Source organism: Pongo abelii, chromosome 4, assembly GCF_028885655.2.
Source record: "Pongo abelii isolate AG06213 chromosome 4, NHGRI_mPonAbe1-v2.0_pri, whole genome shotgun sequence".
Classification (NCBI taxonomy): Eukaryota; Metazoa; Chordata; class Mammalia; order Primates; family Hominidae; genus Pongo; species Pongo abelii.
This window is the reverse complement of record NC_071989.2, coordinates 141,734,293-141,761,580: the sequence shown is the minus strand read 5'-3', so window position 1 is coordinate 141,761,580 and position 27,288 is coordinate 141,734,293. Positions and strand designations below refer to the sequence as shown.

The window sequence follows — 27,288 nt, the reverse complement described above, 5'->3', positions numbered from 1 at the left end:
GATTGTGAGTTGCTGCCCACATGGTATAGCAGAACTCCTCTCTTAAGGACCCCTTTTTAGTGGAGAGTGGTGCCTGTGAGCTCCCAGAAAGACCAAGGGTGGCATCCCAGCCCTGGTACTTCCCAGCTGTGTGGTGTTTGTTGCATCACTCTGCTTCTCTGGGCCTTTTCCTCGGCTGTAAAATGGGACTAATGGCAGTACCCACCTGCTGCAGCCATGGAGAGAAGTAAAGGAGGGGCTGCACAAACACCACTTAGCACACTGCCTGGTGCATTGCATGGATTTGGTGTTCATGAGACCTGCCATCATTATTTATTCTAATCCAGCGTGGCCACAGGCCGAGAGTAGAGAGATGCACAAACTGTGAAGAACGCAGAGGCAGGAGCAAGGGTTCTGTCTGGGAGGTTTGGGGAGAGATTTCTGGGCCCAGATTATTTAATGGTAGCCGGAGAGTGGGTAAGGAAGACATGAGTGTCAGGCAGACACTCATTGCTGGGGCCTCTCCCAGCAATGTCCACCTAGAGCCAGGACTTCTCTTTCTGCAGATGGCCTCTTGGGCCTGGACTCCACTGGAAAGCCTTCAGTGCCTCACCCTCAGGGTCAGCTGTAGTCCTGGTGGGAGGGCAGGAGAGCTGGGCTGCCTCTCCTCGATCATTCCCATAGGGAGTGCCCGGCAAACAGGAAAGACCTGGGCACTGATTCACAGGAGCCTGACTGATGGAAGGCAGGCCAGCCCCCAGGTGAGTGCCTTGGGGTGAGCACGTCACCTTCACCAGAACCACGGCTCCAGGGGGGAGTAGAACGAAATAGATGACAGAGGCTCTGTCGGGAACCTCTGTGGGGACAGAGGGTCCTGGAACAAAGGAGGATATAAAGAACAAGTTCCTACAGTCCCCACCCCACAATGGCAGCAGAATATTTAATAACAGCTTGAGGTCCATGAATGACAGTTTGTCATTTGTCCCAATTTTCCAGGGAGTTATTAATACAGGAAACAAAAAAAAATACCTTGTTTTTCATGCAAGCAAAAATTCTAAAATCATCCATCTTTCATTCTCTATTTCTATCAGACTTTACAAGAAGAAGTTGTGACTTCATTCTCTGGGACTTTATCTGTCCCCAGAAGTCAATATTAGGACAAGTCCTTGTGCAGCTGGAGTGTGTGGAGCAAGAGGAGAGAAGTGATGGGTTGTGCTGGGCTAAGCTGCTGCAGTTCAGAGCTCCCTGTCTGTGGCCAGAGGCCCTGATTTCCTGTCAGCGAGGGGGTTCTCCTGAGGACTGGTGGGGGACACATAGCCTTCACCACCCTGCAAGGGAGAAGAGGCAGCATTCTAAATCCCATTTACAAGAAAACTTCTGGTATCACATTCCAGTTGCTATGGCAATGGGATTGCTTGTGAATGTAAAATGAAATATATCATTTAGGGATCATTAGCATGTATGGGAAATCAACCAGACTCAAAAGGATTGCTGCAGCTAGAGTTTACAGCTTTGATCCCAGATCTCCTGAGTCACAAGCAGGGTCTCACTGAAAGTCTGGGGCAAAAGGGGGTGTGGGAAAGATGTATCTCTTCTTGTAGCAAAATTAGAGTCGCATTTTTTCTCAGCACCAAATCCTACCAAGAGAATGCCAAGATATTGGGTGGATTTCACTGTTTAACTTCTTGAAGAGTTTGTGTTTTCAAAGTTATCTTGTGACATCGCATTCCTATTTGTGTATTAGTTGGCACTTTTAAACTCATTTTTCTTGGTTTTGAATTCACGCTTTATCTCCTACGCTGTTCACGAAGATGAGCTTCCCTTTCAGCAATCACTCACCAAGCCAGCGTTGTATTATACCAGATGATACAATGTCATAGTTGGGCAGTTTTCCAAACATACCATGAAATTATGGAAGAAAGGGGACTGTTAGAGGTTCGGTTTTAAGGGGCCCCTTCAGCTTCCTCAGCCTGCTGGCGGTTGCAGGTAGGTTTGGGTGCTTTAGAGGGGAGTTCCCAAGTTAATGAAAGATAGGAAATCATTTCCATTTTTGGAAAGAAGTTAAACATACTACAGGCTCACTAAGGAATCTTTTTTTCTTACTCGTTTCTAAACAGACAGAAAAACTCAGTATTTTGTTGCAAGTTAGTTGCCGCCAAAGAGCCTTTTTTCTTCTTCTTCTTCTTGTTATTTTGTTGCTGTTGTTGTTACTTTGAGTCTTGTTACTTTAGGAATTTAAATTGGGCCCCACACCTCCAGGGACATTTCTGTACTTCCACAAGTCTTCTCTGTCCTGCCAGGGAAAGCTTCTTACATCCCCAGCTTTGTCAGCCCAGTCCAGCTCTCAGCGGGAGACTCACTTCCTGGGATGTGTGAGATCCTGCTGCAGGGCTGCGATGCTGTCAGGCATTGATAGGGGATTTGGTGTGGAACAATCCCTGTAGCAAGAGGTGCTGGGGCCTGTGGAAGCATCAGGGAGCCCCAGGCTGATGGGACAATGTGGCACGTGCTCGAGGGCACTGCTTTGGCACGTGAGCTTTCTGTGCCTCATTTACCTCATCTGTAAAATAGGAATAATAACAGCACTTACCTCGTAGAGTGTGGTGAGTATGACAGGAGCAGCACCTGGTGTGCAGTGAGCATTCTCTAAGCAGCTCGAGGACAGGACTTTCGTTCTCTTTTCTAGAAGTGGGATCCTTTTCAGATTCCTCTGCTGCCTGGTGATATAAGGCATTTAGGGGGCCGGTGGCTGGGAGGACAGTGGGTACAAGAATTGAGCAGAGGCCTGGGGGCTGGGCTGTTCCCTCCCTCGCCCCAGCCCTTGTGCCTCGCATGGTCACTCAGCCTCCCTGCCTGCTTTTCTGGACAGGGAAGCAATGACCCAGTTTGGGCCATCTTCTCCAAAGAGAGGGAGGAGCACTTGCCACTGTGTGAAGTTAACTGAAATAAATGAGGGGGATCAGGAGGCAGTGACCCAGGGGAGAGTAAATGACTGCTCATCTCCATCAGCAGAGAGTGTCTTCAGGAGTAAACACTTCCCAGCAGAGCAGGCTCATTGGATGAATGAGGAACAAGACCACACCAAACAACTGAATGTAAGGTCTGTGGAGTTGAGTCCTCAGCCAGGAGAACTGAGGGACAGAACTACAGAAAGCTGGGGCCCAGCCCTGTACAGCATCCTGGGTCTCTGGGAACCACCCATGCTTCCTGATTGCAGGTGAGCTTGTGCCCAGTCCTGTACCTGGGTGCCTCATGAGGGCCAGATCCAGAACACATGTATTCTCCAGGCTAATGAGGGAAGACAGAGCTTAACAGTGACTACTGAGTTTGGACATCTCCTAGAGAGTTCTTCCCTCTGCTTTTCTTCTTGTGCTCATTTCTGCTTTGATGCGTTTTGATCACTTGTTAATGAAAGTAATCGGAGTGAAAACTACTTTCAAAAAGCTCCTCTAAATGAAAGTAGCAAAATCACTTTGCTTGCTGGTAATTAAAATAGCCAGATGCAGTGAACTCTGTCCACTTATTATAAGCAGGGTGATCTGAGTTGTGCATTTCTCTTTGTAGCTGGAAAAAAGGGCTCATCCAGGGACTTAGCAGCCATCTCTCTTTTCTTGTCTTCCTTAGGGAACTTGTGCTTTCTCTTCCACTGCTTGTGTTCAGTGCACCCCATGCCCCCTTCAGTTGGCTAAGGTATGCCCAAAGGCCTGGTCTACAGTGGTCCAGCAAATGCCTCTTTGAGCCTTTGCCTCCCTCACTCATTCAGCCTGGCTAGCTCTCTGACTCTTCCTCCAATACACCTGTACGTCTCTGTCTCTTTCTGTCTTCCTCCGCCCCATCTTCGTCTCTCTTTCTCAGATGCTCATCCAGTGATCCATATTTCCATCAAAATATAATAAACCCAAGGTATTTTTACAGGGATTTTCAGAGATCTTTGCTTATATCCAGTCAGGTGGAGCTTGTACAGACCCAGGTCTGCATGAGTCCTCATAGCTGAGACTTTAATCTTTTCCCCGTGCAAGATTGTCCAATGATTTGGGGAACCCTAGATTAGAGGCATCAGAGGATATGAAGGGCAGAACCTTTCTGGATAGGTGGGTGATGGACAGGAAAGCAGGGGCGAGGAAGAAGTCTCTTGTAAAGCTGCAAAAGAAGAAATACCCTAGACCAAGGAGGAGGTTTCAGAAGGGGACACAAGGGTAGGGGCAGAGGTGGTACCAGAAAGGGTCAGTGACACATCATCCTAATTCCGTAGACAGTGAGCTTGCTTGTTCTCCTTCCCACCCACGTGCAAAACTCCAGATTTTCAAGGGCGTCTCTCAACTGTTTAGCCATGAATGCTGGTTACCGGGAAGTTAAGACCCCTCTCCAGGTGCAATATGTCGTGGCAGTGACCATGGATTTAGCTGTAATTCCAGTCTGGTCAATCTCACTGGGCTGCGGTGAGAGTAAACAGAGGTGAAGCCTGAACAGACCAGTCTGAACACGAATGAAAGTGAAGCTGGCTTCTGCAACAGAGGAGGAGGAGAGCACACACTTAAGATGCAGCAAAAGAGCATGCTTTGGGGAAAAATTATTACAAGAAACAGAAGCACATTTTAGACAGCAACTGTGTTCTACTCCCAATTCAAGAAAACATGAACTCTGAAATGAGATAAAAAATGGGATTGTAAATTGGCTGAGCCACAGTCAAAAATAAAATGGAAGCTGGGGGAGGTAAGGAAAGAATATAAAGAACCTGAAATACAATTGCAGAAGTTCATTCTCTACTTCAAGCAGTAAAAGGAAAGATTAACAATACAGAAATCACAGTTGTTCCAATACAGGGAACAAACTTGAAAACCGCTCCCCAAATACACCGAGAATGAGAAGAAGATTTAAAAAATAATGTGGGAGAGGATGATAGTTATGTAAGACAGAGATAAAAGATTTAAAATAATAGTGATTGGTTATCTTAAAGACCTCAGAGCAATTCAAATGGACACAATAAGCAAAGAGAGATCTGAAAAAATAAGTGCCTATGCTGAAAGATTTATCAAATAAGTCAAAATATAATTGCTAAAATTTTAGGTTTTGAAAAAAAAATTAAATTGATCTGAAGTGTCCAGGAAGAGAAAAACAAAACAGAAAAAAAAAAAAGAAGAAAAAAACTACCTGGTGTTTCACTGGCGGCTCTCGAGTGCTTTCAGCTGACCAGCTTGCCCAGGGGCAGCTTCTCCCCTTCAGTTACATTTCTGTCAAAGGTGAGTCTCAGACACTGTCTGGTGTGAAGGAAAAAGACATTCTGTCCTTGGACTTTTCTGCAATATTAAAAAGCAAGAAGGCACTGAAGAACATTGGTAGAGTTTTGGGGTGGTAAGACCATGATGCAAGAATTCTACACTCATCAAATGGCCATCCACGTATGGAAACAATAAAAAGTATTTTCTGCTAGGCGAGGGTTCAAATAATACACCACCCACGTACTCTTGGCTGGGAAAAAATAGTGAAAGATGAATCCTTTACATTCTACAGAGAAATCAGAGAATCTGACAAAGAGGAACTCAAGGCTTAGGTGAGCACAGAGGCTCTTGAAATGAGAAGGTGTCTAAATAACTTTTTCAAATATAGTTACCAAAAATTGCAAAGGGTAAATGATGAGGTTAAGTGCACTTAATTTTCTTGACTGACTTATGGGAATTTCAACAGATCACGCATAATCCTTGACTCAGTATGTTAAAAAGTATACATGAGGGCAATATTCCATCAGAGCCCAGAACGAACCTCACGCAGCCCCAGACAAGTGTCCCTGGTTGTTCCCAGTTGACCTGGGAGACTTCAACTCCTGCCTTCACTGGTGTATCCGGAGACCATGGGAAGGATCAGCCACTGACTGACGTGTTCGACCCTACAGTCGGGCCTCCCCCTGCCTTCATCTCGGTGGCTAGAGTGTGCTCCCCAGAAAGCATGCAGGGCTGCAACTGAAGTGGAAGAAAACCCCAGCGGGTCATAGTGTGTCTTCCTTGTGTGATGAAGCCTTTGTTCATGGGCGTGTGTCAGTATGCCAGCGACATGGTCAGGACGATTGGGAAAGCCTGAACTATTGGTTCGAATGTTGCAGTCAATACAATGTGATTAACCAATTAGAGAGAAATGCATGAGAGCCAAACTCTGTTGCCAAGAAAAGGCAAAGAAGGTAGAAGAGCTGCCCTGTTAAGAGACAGAGGTAGAGGTTCAACCCCCAAGACAATAAAGGGCCAGCATGGGACACAGCCTTGCAGAAAAGAAGAAGGAATGGCCATCAGGGTGGGGTGGATAGGATCATGGGAAATACAAATTCTCATTCACCGAGAGTCTGCCAGGCTGCCAGCCCACCACCAGAGGCTGTATGGACGTCATCTCGTGCACTCCTCTTCCTAGTTGGTGTTTACTGAGAGACAAAGAGAAGCCAAATAACTTTCCCAGTTATTGAACTTGTAAATGACAGCACCAGTACTGGCACCTGCCTATCCCATTTCACTGTGTGTCAGTGGCCACTCCCACGATTAGGAGGGATATTTGTCGGGGAGTGGGGCTTGACCTGAACCTGGAAGAGTGGATGGGTGGGACATGAACAATCAGGTACAGGGCAGGGGAAGCAGCATCAGAGGAAAATACTTCATGCAGCTTTGCTGATGTTATGGCTGCATTCTTTCCTCCTCCACCAGACTTGGCACTTGCAACTGATCGGACAGCAGGTACCTAAATACTCTCACTCCCCTAAAGGGAAAATGAGGAGAAGTTAGAGTTACCGCAGACATCAAGTATTGTATATCCAGTTGTTTTAATGAAATGAATCACATTTACACCCATCTTGTCTTTGAACTTCAGTGGCTGTCTCCACGTGGCTGTGTGACATGACAACCCCAGTGAGCACATTACAAAGGAAGAAAGTCCCCACCAATGCCACGTGAAACATAGGATGAGGGCTTCATCGCACAGGAAGAAAAACACCCATATTTCTCGGTCACTCCTTTCTGTGTCTCCACTTCTGCCTGGGTTCCTTCTCGCCAGTGTCCCCACCTCTGCCCCCTGCCAAATTTCAGTGACATGAAGATGTTATTTGTGTGCCAGGCTTGTCTCAATAAACATTATCCTAGCAATTTTAAAGGAACAAACTTTCCATATTAAAAACTTTTGTGGTTCTCAGGGTAAGCAACTGTGGGTATCAGGAAGACCTGAAGAAATGGGGAATCTATACAAAAGGAAGGCAAAGTCCACTGCTGAGAAATGTGGTTTCTCTCTGTAAAACATGCCGACAGAAGCCCATATACTAATTTAGAGAAACAGTTGGCACAAAACAAGATGCACACTTGAGCGTGCCTGTCTAGAAGGCTGGGAAGGAAAGAACTCGGAGTGAAGGCACCACCAGGATTCCTGTGGCTATAGCCCCACGGAGACTCTGCTGGCTGTGATTATAATCATCAAGCTTTGCAGCAAATGATTGTCATTTTACACATCTTACCCTTTTTAAAAAACCAGAGATTGGATGAGAATGGAGGACACGGTAACAACTAACTCAAACAGCCCATGTGACATGCCAGGTCCAAGGCTGAGCATTCTGTGCACTTTCCGTTCTTTAATCCTATGACAGCCCTGCAAGGTAAGGACTGTTATTACCCCTAACTCGGCAGGTGAGGAAACTGAGGCTCACAAAGGTTTAATGACTTGCCCAACACCACTCAACCGGTGAGGAGGAAAGCTGCAATAAAGACTGCTTTGAAATGTTAAATGTTGTCTTTGCTCTGTCTGCTCTGCCACATCTCTTACATGTACAATTTTTAAAGAAAACACACAGTGACTATCATTCAGCAACTGGGCAGATTGTGCCTGCACTCTCACTTGTGTTCTGAAGGCAACTTTCTGCACATGTAGCTGACATGTGCCCGTGTTGATAGCCACTCTTGACTCAACATAGAAATTGTGATGGTTTTTGAAAACCTTTGTTTCTTTGTTGTCTTTGTTCCTTCTATTATGCCACACTGTCTATGTATATAATGATTTCTGTAATTAAAAAAGGAAGGAGGCCTTGCAGTGAGCACCTGCACAGTCTCTCCCTTTTTCAAAATTAGCAAAAAGCCAGGGACTGTGTATGGCTCACCTCAGAGGAGCCGATGGACAGAGTGGTCTCGGGACCGAGCTGCTAACTAGATTTGCTGCCAGTGGACTCAGCCTCTCTGCAGCCCAGGTTGGGTTCTAGGGGGACCAGGAGCCTGTGGGGCAGCCCGAGATGGCAGCCTTGGAAAAGGAATTCAGGGTGGGTGTGATCAGGGATAGAGTTTCTCTGGTGCACATCACACAGGAACCCATGAGTGGTACCAGCATGTGCTCTAAACCTCATCCTGCCTGTTGTTCACACTCCTGAGAAAAGTAAAGTAGTGGTCCCTGTTTTCAATGCTGCATCGACCAAGTTTCATTCCTGTGTTTCACGATTTCATAGAAAGATCTGTGATTCTTGTATCTGGGCCATTCATGCCTTGGCAGGCTTCTGCAATTCTGCATTTCATTTCTTCAACAAACAGTGCTGAGTGCCTGCTGTGTACCAGGCCTAGTGAAGGGCCTGGTGGCGGGGGTCCAAGAGGAGTGTGAGATGGCCCTGCCTATGGGGAGCTGAGGCACCCCCTGCCTATTGTAAACCAGGGTGGGGAGCGTGACGACGGAGCACGTCCAGTCTGTTATGGAAGGAACAGGGAGACCTCCAAGAGGGCGTGCCATCTGGGCTGAGTACTAAATGATGAGAAATGGGTTAGAGAAAGAGGAGGGGAGTCTTCTAGGCCAAGGATTAGGGTATGAAGCCAGCATGGGGAGCCACAAGCCAATTGGTGTTTCTCCAAATATAGAGTTTAGAGCAGAGAGAAAGCAGCAAGCGCAAGCCTGGAAAGGAGCTTTGGCCAAGCTGAGGCCAGACCTGGACCGTCAGGTTAAGGAGCGTGGACTTTCTCCTGGATGCAAGGGGAGGCAGCATTCTGGGGTTTTAAACCATAGGCCTGGTGTTCAGAAAGATCACCTGTGTTGCCCTTGGGACAGAGTGACCCTGGAGGCAGGGGCCCAGCAGGAGGCATCGAGGACATTCAGCAAAGCCACACAGAGGCCTGAATCGGGGGAGTGGGCAGACCAGAGAACCACTTAGGAAAAATACAGTCAGCAGGACCAGGCACTGATTGTGAAAATTAACCATCACACCTGCCCACCCCAGGATGGTTCTAACTGCCTTCCTCCATCCTTAGCCAGTCCTTTTCTAAGCAGAAGTACAAGTCATCTCAGCGAGGCCTGAGTGAAGTCCTTCAGCTGACATGAGCCAAGTTTCCCATTAGGGCTGGGCCCTGAACAGCCCTGTGGAAGTGTCAGCCCTTCGTCAGGGCGCACCCTGTCACCACCCCATCTGGAGAGCGGGCCACTGACTCAGAAAGGAAATGTGGCTTGGATGCCCAAGTCAGAGTGTGATTTTCATACCCCGTGGCTGGGTTCCTGTCCTGGCCTATAGATGGATGGAGTGTTGCACTCTAGGGTCATTGCACTGTCCTTTCCTGAGTTGCAACCTCCACCTCCAGTAGGCAGGGGTTCCACAGGAGGGTGGGGAAGCAGCTTGATTCCAGAAGACTTTACCTCTCCTCATCCACCAGCCTCAGAGGTGCTTTCTGCCAATCACATTTTTCCCAGCAAAGTCTTCTTTTCTTCCAGAAGCTTAATAATTTAAACAATATCCATTTGAAATTATATTTAAACACTCAAACAATGTAAGATGCAAACTTAAGGGGAGAAAGACCAAAGGGGAATGTAGGTGTCAGATTTCTCAGAACAAAAGAACAGTCTACAAATGGAGGGAGAGGAGTGGCAGAGCGCAGAAGCTGCTGATTAGATCCAAGTGTGCCTCTTTTCTAAGGATACCTTTGTCTGGGAAATGCATGCCTCGGCCAGCAAGCTGCTGAGTTCAAAGACATGGGAATAAGGGTATTTAATCAACCGCCTTGGTGACTGGAGCGTGGGGGAGCCTAGTTACTCCTGGAAATTGGTAATGAAGGCTGTGGCAGGAGACCCGCCTCTTAATAAGGCAGCAGCCAATTAACAGAGCAAATGTTTGAGGTGTCCCAGCCGAGTGATGGAATGTCTTGTCTTCTCCCAGGGCCCTGGGGCCTGTCAGTCAGACAGGCAGATACATGACTTAAGTTAATTGGAGAAAAACTTGTTCCAGGGAAGTGGGCACTGGTTTGTCATTCAATGGGACAGAGATCTGGTTTTGACAAGTACCTTTGCCTGACCCAGGAAAGGACACGTCCTTCAGAACGGCTCTCCTCTCCGCGGACCCTAGCACCACCGCTGAGACTTTCTGGTTGGGAGTTTCTAGCCCCAGGAATCTCAAAGCCAAAGGGCACAGCTGCGCATCTGAAAACCAAGAGAATTTTGGCAGGAGAAGGCAAACCTCCTTCCTGAGAGAGTGGCTCTCCCCACCCCTTCAGGTGGTACCTGGGCAGCACCTGCTGAGCCCGCCAGGGTCTGGGCTCTGGAATGGCCACAAGGAAGTGCAGGATGTGGGCCACAGGAAGAGCTGTGACTGGGAGACATTTGAAACTCAGGGTAGGACAAAATCAGGGTGGGCTGGGCTTGGCCAGCTGGGGAGTAGCTGGTCATGCCAATGGAGAGGTCATTTCAAAATGGGCCAAGGAGTAACATGTCAGTAAAGTCCACGTGGGCACGCAGAGCCAGGTCCAGCCACCTGAATATCCACCAGGCAGTTGCACGCTCTGTTCCTCCTTCTCCCACCCGCCTTCTCTCTCTCTCCCTGTCTCTGTCTGTGCCCTCTTTCTTTCCCTGTACTCCTCCTCATCTTCTCACCTCCTGTTTCATTTTCCCTTTCCATGCCCTCCCTGTGAGGTCTGACTTCAGTGTGCCTACACATATCTAAAACAAGTGACTGAAATAATGTGTTTCTCAGTTAACTGGGAGTATGTATTACATGGTGCAAGCTACTAGTTCTATGTTGAGGGAATTAAGCAGTTTCCCTAGCAGAGTTGAGAGAGCCTGAAATAGATGATCACCCATGCTCCCCAGCATCAGGGGATGAACTATGCCATCTGACTGTTCATGGTCCTGTGAATGCTGTCAACCCCACATGAGCCAGCAAGTTTGTCTTTTATTGGAGAAATCCCTCTCTCCAATTTTCCAAGCAATCACAGTCTGGATTATAAGTAAATGACTAATTCAACAAATGAGTTATTTCTCAGTGTTCTTGCATCCAGTTTAAAGTGAGAGGAGGAGGAGGAGGAGGGAATGATGAGAACTAACAATCATCACAAGTAGGTGGAAATTATTACCCACGTAAAGAAATGGAGGTTTCAGGGGAGTGTTAGGTTATGCCACAGTAACAAACAACTGCAAAACATCGGCACCCCAGTAAAAGTTTCTCACTCACACAGTACATCCAGCATGGGTCCGCAGGGGCTCAGCTCACAGACCCAGGCCCACATGGCCTTCTGCAGTCAGTGCTGTAGGGAAGGCCGTGCATCTGAGAACCAGGAGGATTTTGGCAGGAGAGGGGTGTGCTGAGCAAACCTCCTCCGTGAGAGGGTGTCTCTCCCCACCCCTTCAGGGGGTATCTGGGCAGCCCCTGCTGAGCCCACCAGGATCTGGGCTCTGGGATGACCAGGAGGAAGTGCACGATGGGGAAGGGGATGTGAAGAGGGAGTAAAACCCCAACGTAGAGCCTGGAATTGACACACATTCACTTAAACCCCCATTTCCTTGGAAAAGTAAGTCACACAGCCACAGCTAACTTGGCTGTCTCCGTGGAGGACAGAGGCCCTGCTTCCTCATGTTCTTCCTCAGTCCATGGCATCCCGGCCAGCGTGTTTAACTAGAGTGAGAGCTGAGTGCTCATAGGAATGCTTGAACACACAACCCTGCACATAGCTGTGTCCACGTGCAAGGCTGACCTACTGGCACATTCATAGAATTGGAAGGGAAGCCACTTGGTGAAAAGGAAATGTTTTTCTTCATTTTCTATTATGACATATGGCATACAGACAATGGGATGAAAATGTCTACATGCAGTTAAAAGAATGATCCTGTAGACAAGAGCCGTGTTTTAGGAATTAGGCTGTGCTGTAGAAAGGCTCCCTCTCTCGTGCCCCTCCCTACTCAACGTCCTCCTCCCTGCTTGGAGGTGACCACTGTCCGTTCTGTGATAATCATCTTGCGGCTTTCTTTATAGTTATCTAAATTTATATTCATGCATGTGTCTCCACATGGTTTACTTTCTCTTGTTTTTGAACTCCATATAAATGGAACCATGCTGTGGGTGTTCTTTTCAGATTTATTTCTTACACTCAGTATCTGATTTGTAAGACTAGTCCATATAGGGTATAGTTGTACCTTGTTCTTTTCATTCCTGGATATCCCCTTATATAACTATGCCATGATGTATCCATTCTACTGTTGACAGCCAAGCATTTGGGTTAGTTCCCATTTGGGGATATTCCAAGCTGTGCAACTGGAATCATTCTCGGATATGTCTTCCTGTGCACCTGTGAAAGTGTTCCTCTAGCGTGTACGCTAGGCACTGTACTTCACTCTCCTTTCTAGATATCACCATACTCTTTCCCAAAATTGTTGACCAGCTTTCCTTGGAAACAACAGTGTGTGAATTCCCATAATTCATATTCTTACTAACACTTGTGATTATAAAACCCCTTTTTGACAAAATGCTTTTTCTGCAACTATTGTGGGTTTTGCCCTTTTTCCTGTTGTTTATTACGGTAATTGATTTTCATATGTTAAACCAATCTTACATTCCTGGGATAAATCCCACTTGGTAATGATGTATAATCCTTTTTATACCCTGGATTTGATATTAGGTATAATTGGATAAATGTATTTTATAAATTTATTTTATAAGTTATATATATGATATATATTTTATATATTGCTGGATATGGTTTGCTAGTATTTTGTTGAGGATTTTTTTATATCTATAATCATAATGGATATTGGTCAGTAGTTTTCTTGTGTTATCTTGCCTGGTTTTGATATAAGGTTGATATTGAAGTCATAGAATGTGTTGGAACATATTCCCTTCTCTTTTATTTTGTGGAAGAGTTTATGAAGAATTGGTATTAATTCTTCTTTAAATGTTTTATAGAATTTACCAGTGAATTAATTTGGTCCTGTGCTTTTCTTTGTGTGAAATTAAATAACTAAATCTCTTTACTTATATAGATTTTTTATTTCTTGTTGAGTTACTTTCAATAGTTTGTGTCTTTCTACAAATTTGTCCAATTCATCAAAGTTGTCTAATTTATTGGCACATACTTATTCATACTTTTCCCTTATAATCCTTTTTATTTTGTGAAGTCAGTAGTAATATCATCCTCCTTACTATTGTTAGTAATTTGAGACTTCTAAAACATTTTTTTGTTAGTCTAGCTAAGGGTTTTGTCAATTTTGTTGATTTTTTTTTTGAAAGAACCAATTTTGGGGTTTGTTGAGTTACTCTATTGCTTTTCTATTCTCCTTTCATTAATTTCCACTTTAATCTTTACTACTTGCTTGCCCTGCTTGTTTTGGGTTTAGTTTGCTCTTCTTTTTCCAGTGTGTTATGGTGAAAGATTAGGTTATTGATTTGAGATTTTATTTATTTATTTTTGAGATAGAGTCTCGCTCTGTCACCAGGCTGGAGTGCAGTGGCTCACTGCAACCTTTGTCTCTCAGGTTCAAGCGATTCTCTTGCCTCAGCCTCCCAAGTAGCTGAGACTACAGGCACACGCCACCACGCCCAGCTAATTTTTGTATATTTAGTAAAGATGAGGTTTCACCATGTTGGCCAGGATGGTCTCCATCTCTTGACCTTGTGATCCACCTACCTCAGCCTTCCAAAATGCTGAGATTACAGGCATGAGCCATTGTGCCTGGCCTGTTTCTTTTTTAATGTAAGCATCAATAGCTACAAGTTTCTCTCTAAGCACTCCTTTAGCTACATCTCATAAGTTTTTTTATGTTGTGTCTTTATTTTCATTCATATCAAAGTGTATTTTCTCTTGTAATTTCTTCTTTGACCCGTTGGTTATGTGAGTGTGTGTTGTTTAATTTCCACATATCTGTGAATTTCCCAGATTTCATTTGGATATTGGTTTTAATTTCATTTTTTTGTGGTAGATGAACATATTTTGTGTGACTTCAGTTCTTTTAAATTTATTGAACTTTCTATTCTGGTCTAGTATATGGTCTATCCTGGAAAATGTTCTATGTACACTTGAGAAAAATGTACATTCTGCTTTTGTTAAGTAGGGTATTCTAGCAGCGTCTAGTAGGTTTAGTTGTATTATAGTTTTGTCCAAGTCTTTTATTTTCTTGTTGATCTTCCTAGTTGTTCTATTCATTATTAAAAGTGAGATATTAGAGCCTCCATCTATCATTGTCATCTATTTCTTTCTTTAGTTCTGTCGCTTTTGCTTCATGTATTTTGGGGTTTGTTGTTAGATGTGTATATGTTTAAAACTATTAAATCTTTCAAATTGATTAGCCCTTTTATTATTATCTGTTTATGTAACCCCTGGTTATCTCTAGTAGCGTTGTTTGTATTAAAGTTAATTTTGTCTGATATTAGTATAACTCTTTCAACTTTCTTATAGTTTCTTTTTCCGTGCTTTTACTTGCAACCTATTTATATCTTTAATTCTAAAGTATGTTTTCTACAGCCAGCATATATTTGAATATTATTTTTTTATCTGGTCTGAAAATCTCTGCCTTTTGATTGGATTGCTTAATTCATTAGCATTTAATATGATTATTGATATAGTTGGATTTATATTTGAAATTTTACTTTGCTTCTTATATGTCTTATTTTATTTATTCCTCTGTTTCTCCCTTAGTGCTTTGTTTTGCATTAACTGAACATTTTCTGTTGTAGCATTTTAAGTCATTCAATGATATTTTTCCTACATTTTTGGAGAGTGTTTTTAGTGATTTTTCTAGGGTTTACTATATACATCTTAACTTATCAGAATTTACTCCAAATTCATACTAAAAGTTTTAATTTCTGTGAGATATAGAAATGTTATTCCTATTTTTTTTACACTTTACATTTTTCTGCTGTTACTGTTACACAAAATAAACCTATATATGTTACAAACCCAATAATACATGTTTTAAACTTACTTCTTTAAATAATTTTGTCATTTAAAAAAGCTGAGGGAATAAATGAGAGCAAGTATGTAGTTATATAATTTGTATGTTAACCTTCTTATTTACCATTGCTGGTTTTCTTCAATGTTTTTGTAGATTCAAGTTATCATTTGATATCATTTCCTTATTCCAATACAGTTTTGTACCCACCTACATCCTTTGTGCTATTATTTTCAAGTATGTTATGTTTCTGTATGTCACAGGCACAATCATACAGTTATAAGCATATTATTTTATACAATTGCTTTTAAAATCAGCTAACAAGAAAGGAGAATAAATATATATTTATACTGTCTTGTATAATTACGTAGTTATTTTTGCCAGTGCTCTTTGTTTTTGGTGTGGATGTGATTACCATCTGGGGTCACTTGCTTTCAGCCTAAAAAGCTTCTTTCACCTTTTGTAGAGTGAGTATGTAGCAATGAATTATTTGTTTTTGTTTATCTGAGAATGTCCTTATTTTGCCTTCATTTTTGAAAAGTGGTTTTGTTGGATATAAGGTTCTTTGTTTACAGTTTTGTTTTTTAGCACATTAAATATGTCATTCCACTGTCTACTGGCTTCTTTAGCTTCTGACGAAAAGTCAGCTGTTAATCATATTGAAGTTCCTTTGTACACGAGTAAAAAAGAAAAACCTGTTGCTGCTTTCAAATTTTTCTCTTTGTTTTTGTTTTCAATATTTTTAGTAGAGTGCACCTGGATCTCTGTGTATATCTTCCTTGAAGATTGTTCAGTTTCTTGGATGTACTGATTAATTTTTTAATCAAATTTAGGAAGTTTTTAGCCATTAATCCTTCAAATAATTTTCTGTTCCTTTCACTTTTCTTTTTCTGGTGCTTCTACTGCACATATGGTGGTGTGCTTAATGGTGTCACACATTTCTCTGAGGCTTTGTTCATTTTTTGTTTTGTTCATTTTCTTCCCTAGTAAACTAGCTGGCCTACAGTCTAGCTTGTTGCTCTCATGGAGCTACCAGCCTCCTCTTAATTACTTACCACCAAAATCTTCATTGTTTCAAGAGCACTTTTAGGCTCAAACTTCCTCATGCTCTGTTCCAAATTCCTCTCAGTCAGAACTCTCCATTTTAATAGCCTGTCTCTCCCCATGGCCAAAATCTCCAAGCCACTGCTCCAGAGTTTGGTGTGGGCATAATGGCCCAGTTCTCTTAGAATGACACCCTTAGTTGTAATTCTAGCCTGGTCGTCATGGTAGACTCTGGTCTCTCAGCTCACTTCTCCCATCATGAAATCTCTATCCTATGAGTAAACTGGGGTGAGGGAAATTTGGGTCCCAGTGTCACTGGCCTGTCACACCAGCAATAGAGTCTCCATCTTATGAGTCAGAGCTGAGTGGAAGATGAGAGCCTCAGACTCCTCAGTTGCATTTGCCCGGAATTTAGTCTCCACAGCTTGGAGCTGGTGGGGATTAGTTGTGCTGGCATCCTGACCTCCCAGGGAAATATTATATACATTGACTGGAAGCTGGGGAAGAGGGAACACTGTCTCCTTGGCACTTCCATCCAGAATGAAGCTTCCTTCACACTGAGCTGGCAAAGAGAGAGGGAGCAAGCAGATCGTGGCTCAAGTAAGACTCTTGCTGTTCTTACTGAATTTAGTAGATTTTCTTTTTTTTTTTTTTTTTTTTTTTTTTTTTTGAGACGGACTCTTGCTCTGTCCCCCAGGCTGGAGTGCAATGGCATGATCTCAACTCACTGCAACCTCCACCTCCCGAGTTCAAGCTATTCTCATGTCTCAGCCTCCCAAGTAGCTGGGATTACAGGCGCCCACCACCACACCTGGCTAATTTTTGTATTTTTAGTAGAGATGGAGTTTCACCATGTGGGTCAGGTTGGTCTCAAACTCCTGACCTCAGGTGATCCACCCACCTTAGCCTCCCAAAAGTAGATTTTCTTGAATAAATGTTTCTTCTTGTGCTATAGGTACTTAGAAAAATTTCCAGACACTTTAACTGGTTGGGTTTGGAGTGTGTTTTTTTTTTTTAAATCAAATCATCATTTCACCATTTATATTTATTTCTCTGAAGAGCATGTCTACAGAGTTCCTTATGCCATCATTCTAAAAGCGGGACCCAATGGTATTTTTTCAGTCTACCTGGATTTAATGTTTTGTGAATGGTATAATGCAAAGGCCTAGTTTTATTATTTTTCACATGAATTCCAATTCCAATTTGCCCTAACGCCATTTATTGAAAAGTCTATCTGTTCCCCCAGAGATCTACAATACTGCCTCTCTCTTGTAGCAAATGTCTGTTTCTGCAGGAGCCTATTGCAGAGTTCTTTCTTCTGTTCAGTTGATCTATTCCTGCACCAATACCACAATGTCTTAATTACAAAAGCTTTATATAGTAAGTTCTGATATCTCACAGGGAAAGCCCTTGTCCTTCTTCTTTGAGAGCACTGAAGCTGTCTTCAGGACTTTGTACATGTTTATAAATTGTAGATTCAGGTTGTCAAGTGCACACGTGTGTATACACACAACCTGTTGGAAATTTGATTTGTATTGCATTGAGTCTATGAGTAAATTCAGGAAGAATCAACATCTTTACAAGACTGTGGCTTTCCATCCGTAAACATAGTATATCTCTCCATTACTTAAGTATAAATATCAACTGATGCAAGCAATATGTGTGCTCTCTGAGGCCATGGATCTTCCAGAAACTTGTAATATTTTCTACTATCTCCACTCATCTCACAAGCGTTCATATCACTTTAAATCATGTCAATGTGGGAAGAACAAATTAACTTTAGAGGCTATTACTGATCCCAATGTGACAGAAAGCCAGATTTCTAGACAAGTAGATATTTTTGGTAGTTGCTTTTAATGGATCAACTATACCCAACAGGAGTGAGAGTAGAATAAGGTACATTTTTATCACAAAGTAGCACCTACTTTAAAGCTCCTCCACTGCTTTTTACTAACCAGTTTATTTCCTTTCATGCTTTCACCAACACTCCAGCTGTTTTCTGACAATGGGGAACTAGCATGAGGCTTTGCTATTTCAATCAAGGCAGGAAAATCTTGATTAGGGGTCTTTAAAAGTAACTGCTGTTGCTTTCCTTTTATTGTTGTTTTTCTGATTACAAAGGTATTACGTATTATTTCCAGATAATTTAGGACATACAGAAAAGCACAAAAGAGAGAAATAAAAGTGATTTACCATCAGAGAGAACCAGGGATAATATTTTGGTATGTAACTTTAGAGTCTTTTCTTCATATATATATATATATATATATATATATATATATATATATATATATGCCATGCACACCCTATGTTTTGGGTTTTTTTTCAAAATAGCTCTTTATAAATGGATCTCTTTACTCAACAGTAAGTCAAACCATTGTTTTCTTTGGAAAACGGCAGGTGAGGGGTGCTCAAGAGTGCTGCAGGGAAAGTGCAGAGAATCCCTTCAGGAGAGACAGAGGTGTTTAAGTTGAGACTGCCAACCAGGTTATGCACCAGCTGACTCCTAGAATACCACCTACTGATTTCTAGATGGCTGACATGAATTTGATTGCCTCTCAAGGTTCCATCCAACTCTAAAATTTTGGGACTCCAAGATTTCTGTCAGATCTGTGGCCCCATGTCACCTGACACTGTCATAGGCCTGAATTGTTGAAATGAGGGGTGCTTAGTCAGTCTGATACTATAACAGATTATCATAGTCTGAGTGGCTTAAAGAAATTTATTTCTCACAGTTCTGGGGGCTGGGAAGTCCAAGATCAAGGTGGTAGCAGATCTGTGTCTGGCGAGGGTCCTCTTCCTGGTTTGCAGATGACAATCTTCTTGCTGTGACCGCACATGGTAGAGAGAGAGAGAGAGAGAGATCATCGCTTCCTGTCTCTTTTTAAAAGGGTATTAATCCCATTCATGAGGACTCCATCCTTGTGAACTAATTACCTAACAAACACCTCACCTCCAAGCATCATCACAGTGGAGATTTATGCTTCAACAGATGAATTTGGGGAGACACAAACATTCAGTCCATACTTAGGGGTTTTTGATTTGCTTGTTTAACTGCCCACCAAGAATATGATTGGAAAGTTCATATTTAACCAAGATACTAGTACTGTCACAATTTCTATCTAGAAGAGATAATATTAAAAGACCATTTCATCTGCACAGCTCAATTCCACAGAGAAGAGATGGTGAACTCAGACTTGTCTCTGGTAAAATCACTGTGTGCCCTGGGCCCAGAACCCCTGTGTGGACCCCTTTCCTCCCTTCAACTCCACCAGAACAATGGACCCTTGTCCAGAAAGGGACTTCTTGTGAATAAATTTGCCTCCATAATGACCGAATAGGAGAAAGTTGCACATCTAACTACCTGTAATTATCAAATAAAATCCTTTGTGCCCAGGTCAGTAAGTCTGAGTGTGGGCAGTTGGAGGAGGATAGGGAAGCCAGGGGAGGGGGCAGGAGGACCTTTCCAGATCCTGTGAAATTACCCTTCTAAGTTACCACTCAGGGCATGGCTAGCTAGATTAATGTGGGGCTCAGGGTTTCCATGCCCAAGGGATTTCATTTCAGGTCAGGCAGAGGCAAGCAGCTTAGCCCTCACATCTTTGCTGCTGAGTGTGGTTACTGCAGGAGAGAGCTGGAGTCTAAGGGAAAAAACTTCCCGTGCTTCCTGAAGGGTGGGGATAATTCTGAAGCTCTGTGACCAGTTCTGTTTAAGTCAATATAGAGAAGGGCATCATGTTGCTGAAGGTAGAGGCAAGTGATGCTTCATGCTGAGATTCTGGGGACCATTGCTGCTCAGGTGCTTGTGCTGGTCACCCATCTTAGTGCCCCACTCAGGGAGATGGAGGGTGCACTATGGCCCCAACCGAGTCTACATGGACTAGGTTATGATCAAGGCTTCCCAAGAAGAGAGGGTAGGTTTGGTGAGGTCTGCCCCAAACAGTTGTTCATTGTGGGGCCAGCATCCCACACACCCAACCTGGTGTTAAGTCATGGATCAGCTTGGCCATGAAGCAGTATATTCCAGCTCACTCATTTTCACATTGGTGCTGCCGCCTGTTCACACTGGTTCCCTCTTGTATGTGCATCCAGTGGATCTCTGCTTCTACATATAGCTCATTGTGCAACGCTCCCACATGGTGGTGTTACTCATGGATTTCACATTCTTACTCTCAGGATGTGTTTCAAGGAAGTTACCCTTGGAACAAACTCTTCCAATCCCTGTAATTCCCACAGCCTAAGATTCAAGATGCTGACCACCCACCTCCTGCATCACCCCAAAAGGCAGTGGGCTGGTGGTGTCGTGTCAGCTCTTGTTGGCTGCAGAGCCCTGGGGGCTCTTCGTAATAGCTACAGGCCTTCCTGGCAGGGATTAGAATGGTCCATTTGGGCTTCCTTAACAGAATAGCACCAAATAGATGATTTAAACAACTATGAAAATTTTATTCCACCTTTTTGGAGTGACTTTTTAGCCACCTTTTTGTTGCATGCTCACATGGCAGAGAGAGATCCTCTCTCATGTCTCTTCTGAGAAAGGCACTAATCCCGTTCATGAGGCTCCCCCCACCTCCTAATACCTTCACGTTGGGGATTTAGGCTTTAATGTATGAATTCTGGGGAGACACATTCAGTCCATAGCAGCCAGTCATGATGTTCTCACAGAGGGGAGCTGCTGAGAAAGCAGCTGTGACAAAGAACATGAAGAAGCCTGTTATAAGGAGCCACCCTCCCTCTGGGCACAATTAAAGCAGAGTGCCCGGCCTGTATATGCCAGAAATTTCAGTTCCTCCCCACTGGAGGCCCAGTTCGCACCATAAAATGCCACATTTGATATGCAGATTCCCTGAACTCTCCAGAGAGGAGCTGGCTACCCAAGGGGAAACAAAGGCTGTTCAGAATGTGTCTGGATCCGTTCCCCCATAAGTGATGTTAACACTAAAACACAACACCTCTCTTTCATCGGGCTGGTTTTATGGCTCCCACTCTAAGTGTTGCTTGGAATTGCAGTTGTCCTCCTTGGCTTTTTACTACCTTTAAAAGTTCCTTTGCAGAAGCCTGTAGGCTGGCTTCCTGCTGACTCCAGGGCTCGTTGTGGAAAGGCTTGGAAGTTTGGTGACTAGGAGCCTTGGGCCATGACCCAGTCCTAATACCAACGTAAACACTGCGCTCAGTTATGTGTTCTCTCTTTCGTGTCACATGGTTAGGGGGATTCTGACACACAGGTGACCTCCAGGGGGCAAAGACTAGGATCACACACAGTCTAGAAACTTTATCCCACAGGACAATAAATTTTAAAAAATAGGTAAATAGATAGATAGATAGATAATTCCCCGCCAGTCCTCAAATCTCAGCATGAAGCATTATCTCCCTGGTGGGAGAAACATGAAAACTGTCTCCAAAGCTGATGGCCCTTCACCTGGAATTTTGATGAGATGTGTTTGGGCAGCCCCAGCAGGCAGATGTTCGGCCTGTGGGTGGGTGACAGGGAGGCCAATTTCAAATGCCCTGCTTGTCAGTGTCATGGATTTCAATTCCTCTCTCCTGGAAGCAGTTTCCACCATAAAATGGTGAGCCTTCCGACAGCTGGGGCTGTCTTTGCAATGGGCCGCCTGGTGACGAAGTGGGCTTCCCGTCCCTGGGAGTGGACAAGCAGCAGCTGAGGCTGTTGGGGAAGAGGCGGAGGAATTTCTGCCCCGGGAGCGAGGTCTGATGAGGAATCCTTCCAGCTCTAATAGACAGTCTTCATACTTCAGTATTTTTCAAGCCCCAAATCAGTTTCTTTAATGATGCTCCTGTAACAAACAATGCCCAGTGATCGCTGAAACCATCTTTTTTCACACTTCAAAGGAATCTGAGAACAAAGGTGAAAATGACATTTCGTTGTCTTCCAACTGATAGTTACACACATGAATCATCTGCCACATTCCGCATTACTTTACAGGCACTTCAAATGGAGGCTTTTCCCCGGGGAGCTCTTGTGTTGTGCCAGACAAGTGGAGGCCCTGTAGGGACACTCAGCGGCTCTCACACCCTAGACAGGTCCATCCTGCCACCAGGAGTCAGGCCCACACTTTCCCTAGGCCCTCTTCCCTCGTGCTTGCTTTTTCCCATCCTGGGAGTTTTAGGGACACTAGCCATGATTTTAAATTTCATGAGAACTACATGGGATAAACCCTCAGGAGTAGATATGTTAAATGTCAGGAATGCCTCTTGCAGTGAGGGCCTTGGGAAAGCAGTGCTGGCTTCTGGGCAGCCCCAAAACATGGGCAGAGCTTACGTGGTCAGAATCTCAGAGTGGACACCCTTTGTAGGTTGTGTGGCTCATTCCATTAAGTCCCAGAGCTGGCCGGTCTCGATGGCCTGGGGTTGGTGACCCTCTGAGTCCTCGGGGCCCTTGGCCCTCTGTGCGCTGTCCCTCCATGCCCCATCCCTGCATGGGCCCTGCTTGCCAGCATTGCCCAGAACTACCCAGGCATTCAGAGAGCCAGGCTGGTACTGGCCAGGGAGGCAGCCAGGGCCTCTGTCATCACAGGCCTGATGTCCAAGCTCACATCTGTGCTGGGGACCCAGTTTGCAGCCAGTCATGGCAGGGGAGAGCAATCTCTTACCCTGGGTTGACTCAGCACCCCAGCACCCATTCGATGACCCCAACCTGCCTTTCCCTGTTGCTCCATGGGGCCAGTTGCCTTAGACCTTAATGGGTCTTTGAACTCTGGCTTTTTTTCCTTCTTCTCATTCCTGAAACCACCCCCTCTGCTCTGAGGGCGAGGCTGCCTGAGCCTCTGACTCACTGCTGCCTCACACCTGCCTACCCCTTCTCCCCACTTCCCACAGCACCGCCTCATCCCTCATTCCTTCTGTCCAGCTGGTGGGACAGGAGTCCAAACCCCAAGGCTGCCCAAAGACCACGCTTGAGGGCCTATGCTGCCCTTCCCCGAGCCTGTCCTCACACAACTCTGCCTAGGAAGCCAGACCACACAGGACCCTGAGCACACTGGCTTGCCTGGGAGAACTACTGTCCTGTTTCCCTGCAGGCCTGGGACCCCTGTCTTCCTTTGGGTATCCTCCAGCAGGCTTCCTGCCCAGCCATGGCTAATGTTTTTAAAAAAATTAGGACTCCCCCACAGGGAGAGGCTCCTTAGATGGGATCCAGATGCTTCACTTTAGAGAGGCTGGCCTGCAGGCAGATACCAAGTGAGGGGCCATCTCAGTCTCAGCCTGTCTCCCTGCCCACGGCCCAGCCTGCCAACCACAGCTGCCATATTCCAAGCGACCTCGTCATTTCCTCAGCGACAAGCAGAGAACTCTGGGCAGAAATCATGTTCCTCTTCTGCCCTGGAGAACTCTGGGTCTCATCAGGGCAGACAGAAAATATCAGGGCATGATTGAAGATGAAGGTTGTGGGGCTATGACCACATGCACGGTGACAGTTCAAAGGAGCTAGAACAGTAAGAGCTGGGTGGCCAGGAAGCTTCCTGGAGGAGGGGGATTGGAATCCAGTAGGATGGTCTTGGCTTGGGTGGGTGGAGGGCAGCCCTGCTAGACAGGACCAACCCCAACAAAGGGGTCAAATCAGCAGCGCTTTGCTGGCACCTGGGGCGGGGAGGGAGGTGCTCTTCTGCCTGTGTCATAGCTAGCTGCCCTGTGTCCTCTGCCACTAGGGATTCCTCAGCTCTGAGACTATCTGGAGTGGGGAGCCTAATGGGTTAACTAAGCCCTGCTGATGCCGGGTGACAGAACCCACCCAGTAAATCAAACGGCACAAGTGTATTGCCCTTAGTGGTGTCGTTTGAGGCCCAATGAGCCTGCTAGAGTCTCTAAAATCACATTGTGCAGGAGGCGCCCACCTGTCAGAATGGGGCCCACCTAAGCTGAGCATTTTGTGGAGAATAAGAAAGTAGGTGCCTGGGCAGTGGGAGGGGCTGTGTCAGGCTGGGTGCCAGGACTTGGTGTTCTAACCTCACTGGGTTGTGACGAAACAAGCCTGGTCCTCCCACCCAACCCCCTGCCAGGTGACCTCACTTTCTCCCTCTGTGCAATAGAGGGGGCTGGCCTTACTGTTTTCTCAGTCCCCTTCTCATCGTGATATTCTGAGACTCTGCTGTGAGTGGCATGAGATGTCTCAGTGTGGCTCTCCACCCAGTTCCTGCTGAGGAGACACAGGAGCAATGAGCCCAGGGAGGGGATTAACAGAGGGACCACCCATGCTGCAAATTAGCAAGATACCAGCTGCCAAATGTAACAACTTGTGTAATTGGCTTCCTGTTTTATTAAGAGGCATGATTCTCTTTAGCCAAGCCTCACATGCCAGATGGGCATTAAACTTTGGAAGATATAGAGATTTACATTAACAAGAAAAGGACAAACTTGGGTAGCTTTGGAGGCTGGTGGCATTCAGCAGGCCATGTGTGGGTGTGCCTGCCAGAACCCTGCATGGAGCCCAAGCCAACCTTGGAAGTCAGTCCCTGAGGCTTCTTCATCTGTTGGGATGGATACCTACATTTGGCTCAAGACTGACTTTTCCCAGCATAAGATAAACTGAATCCCTGAAGCACCATCTGCTGGAAAATCCCCTTTTTGCAGAAAAAGCCAGTTGGCACTAGGAAAAGTCCTGGCCTGCCAACTGATCTTTACTCAGTGAAATAAAATTATTAGAATGGGCTAGATGACAAGCCAACATGTCCACAGTTGGGGGACAAAGAGGGGACCAAGTAGACTTTGGCTTGGAGGGTCCAAGTACATCTGACAGCAAGGCCAGGGGCACAGCTGCCCATGGGGCTAGACTACAGGAATGACTACCCACCGGTTCTGTTCTGGTGCACGTTTGTTTCCTGGCTCAGGAATCTGTGTGTGATGCACCTCCCGTGCTAGGGAACTCAACTGGGCATCAAGAGACCTGAGTTCTCCCAGGCTCTTCCTGTTGCTCTTTGGACCTTAGTTTCTACAGAGGTTGGCAGTCCTCTAAGGTACCCTCACTTCTGACATCAGCTGCTCAATAATTCACCAGAAGGATTCACAGAGCTCACAAAAACCTTTATGCTCATGGTTATGGTTTATTACAGCACAAGGAGACATTAAGATCAACAGAGGGAAGAGGGGCATGGGGCCCAGAAGAGTTCCAAGCACATAACTCCCCAGTGTACCCTCCCAGTGGAGTTGTGCAGACAGCACTGGTGTGTGACAATACACTCAGAGCACCGCCAACCAGGGAAGCTTGCCTGAGCCTTGGCATCCAAGGATGTTACTGAGACTCAGTCACATGGATATGGCTGGCTGGCTGCATGTCTGACCGTAGTGTCTGGCCTTTCAGAGGTTGAGCTGACACCACATGGTCCGTGGCCTCCCACCATAAATCACATTGTTAGCATAGACTGTGTCATGGCCCAAAGCCCCCAGCTAAACAAAGATGCTCTTATCAGGCAGCACAGTCCAAGGGCTCAGCAATCCCCTCCCAGGGGCAGGGGGCAAAGGCCAGAACTCCCCTTGGACAAGGGTATCTTTCTTATGCAGAGGCTAGACAAGATGGTCTCCTGGTTCCACCAAAGTCTTAAGACTCTGGGATCTTGATTCTGCCTGTTGGATCTGGGTTTATTCACAGCAGAACATGGAGAACAAAGTTCCAGCCAAATGAAATGTGAAACTGTGTTAGGTTTCTATTCAGGTACATCCCGTGTCACCTGTGGAACTGTGTTTGATTTGTTCTCTCCCAAGGATCATAGCTGGCAGGCTCTTTAAAACCATTAGCTTTAATTTCCTTTTCTACTCTCCTGATCTTTGATTCCAACTCCTGATGTGGCCTACTGCAGAAACCCCACAGTAGCAGGGAAACCCACTTCCTTGCACTTCTTAACATCTTCCATCCTTGAGGTGCGGGAGAGCCAACGAGAGAGAGCGTGACCAAGCTGCAGCTGTTCAAATGGTTCTGCCTGCTGCCAACCAAGATCTGGAGTGAAAGCACTCCCAGAAATTTGTCACATGTTGTGGCAGTGAAGCCTCCCCATGTTGCTGTCCTAAAATCCCAGGGTCTAATTGGAAAGGAATTAAAAACGCAGGCCTTTCTGGGATGCTTTGGTTGGATTCCTAGAAAACTTCTGAGAATAAAGCATTGCCATATGGCTGTTTTCTTGTTTACCTTGGGGCTAAAGAGAGACATTCTGGACTGAAATCTTCCACATTGTTTCAGAGACAACACATCCAACCTCACACATTTTTGTGGTGCTAAAAACCAGTCTTGTTCCACTTTGTGGGGATAAGACATGAATCTCAGGCCTTTGGAGCAGAGATTGCTGGCTGACTTGAGTCTTTATTCCCTGTAGGGCCTATGGACATCTTGGTGTCCATTATTCTCATTGCTGCCTAAGCAGATCAGTTGGCTCTGTCTCATCCTTTGCTAGTCCCGAGCTGAGCTCTTCCAGGAAAGAAGAACAGCTGTCTTCCACCAAAGTCTGCCGCAAGCAGCTAACAGAGTCACTATTTCAGGAGAGACCTTCAAGGGGAGGACCCTGAATGGCAGGGGGTGCCTTCTTATCCTGCTGTTGTTTGGCTTCAACATTTCAATACATTTAAATATTCATTTAAAATACTTCAACATTTAAATATATCATTTAACAGTATTAGAATGCTCTGCACCAAAAAATTAAGCAAAGGGAATTGTAGGAATTTTTTTGGCCTTTTCAAGCTATTAGTATTTTAAGTAGACTTCAATTCAAAACTGGAGTCTTGAAAATGGTCCCGTTACTGTAAATTAGGATGTTGCCTTGTGCTTGTGTAAGACACTTCCATCTTGAACTGGTCCCTTGATGTTCCTTGGACTGAAGAGCTGCAGTGAGTTCAGATTCTGAATGCTGAGTTTCACCTGGCTTCTTGAGTCACCAGAGGGTGTGCTGTGGGTCCTCCAAGAAGCAAGTGAGGAAAGGGACATAGGGAAGCAGGCAGAAGAAAGTTTTCAGTGACCAGAGAGGAATCGGAGTTACGGATTTTTAAAAAAATAAATTGCATGTCACTGTCACTCTGTCAGTAAACATGGATTGAGGACCCGCTGTGGACTTGTGCTGTGTCAAGCACCAGCGATACAACAGTGACCGTGTCAGATGGTATCCTTGCCCTCAAGCTGCTCACATTTGAATAGAGTGA

At 45.1% G+C, this 27,288-nt stretch overlaps 1 protein-coding gene and 1 long non-coding RNA gene across 3 annotated transcripts in view; one reads left to right on the top strand and one right to left on the bottom strand.

Annotated features, from left to right (window-relative positions):
- Positions 1 to 27,288, top strand: part of FSTL4 (follistatin like 4) — a 413,592-nt gene that overhangs the window by 209,741 nt on the left and 176,563 nt on the right. The gene's annotated exons all lie outside the window — the stretch shown is intronic.
- LOC129059708 (uncharacterized) lies at positions 913 to 5,906 on the bottom strand. Its single transcript, XR_008525740.1, has 3 exons — positions 5,740 to 5,906; positions 5,131 to 5,276; positions 913 to 4,484 (listed from the first exon to the last, which is right to left on the bottom strand). It is a non-coding gene; the product is annotated as an uncharacterized LOC129059708 (long non-coding RNA).